We start from the raw sequence: 616 nt of genomic DNA, 5'->3' as shown, positions 1-616 counted from the left end.
AACTCCGCCTAAAAATTTACGTCCGTTTCCCCTCGCAAGGAAGTCGAGGGTCGGTGTCGCGTTGTGTCTGAACCTCACGGTCAGCGGCGACCTCACCTCCTGACAACTTTATTCCCGGCGCTGCGTCCTCGACGGGTATCGGGAGGAGCCACGCTGGGGAAAGCGATTCTTTGTTGAGGACCTTTCGCCATGACAGTCTTCAGTGGTATGTATATTTGAGATGCCGAGGAATAACGCCCTCGGATCAGACCTTGTTTTTAAGGAATGTCTAGTGTTTATAAACCTTTTCTTTCCCCCGTTTTTTCTTGATTGGATGTTTGATGACCGAGAGAGATCAACCATTAAGCTTTCTTACAAATTGATTAGTTGAAATGTGATGTTACGAGAGATGTATTTGCGTCGGGAATGTCAGGTAATGGAAGTCGCGGAAGGAAATGACGGGAGGAAATTGGACGTTTGGGAGGAATTGTGGCCTTTGGGGTCGGTCTGGGTTGGGGGCTTGCAGGCGGCCTCGGGGCTTGCAGGCGGCCTCGGGGCTTGCAGGCGGCCTCGGGGGGGATGTCACTATTGCTGGAAGGGCGATTGTTTAGTGTCACAGCGCCATCCAATCTTGCAG

The 616-nt window shown here is 51.9% G+C and overlaps 1 pseudogene across 1 annotated transcript in view; it reads left to right on the top strand.

The window, feature by feature from the left end:
- The first annotated feature begins 28 nt into the window (after positions 1 to 28).
- LOC119588197 overlaps positions 29 to 616 on the top strand; it is a 22,606-nt pseudogene continuing 22,018 nt past the window's right edge. The window contains exon 1 of the transcript XR_005230068.1: positions 29 to 205. The product of XR_005230068.1 is annotated as a ubiquitin carboxyl-terminal hydrolase 14-like (transcript). The remainder of the gene's footprint in view (positions 206 to 616) is intronic.

Source organism: Penaeus monodon, chromosome 23, assembly GCF_015228065.2.
Source record: "Penaeus monodon isolate SGIC_2016 chromosome 23, NSTDA_Pmon_1, whole genome shotgun sequence".
Lineage (NCBI taxonomy): Eukaryota > Metazoa > Arthropoda > Malacostraca > Decapoda > Penaeidae > Penaeus > Penaeus monodon.
Note: the sequence above shows the minus strand (reverse complement) of the source record. Positions and strands in the feature narration are given on the sequence as shown.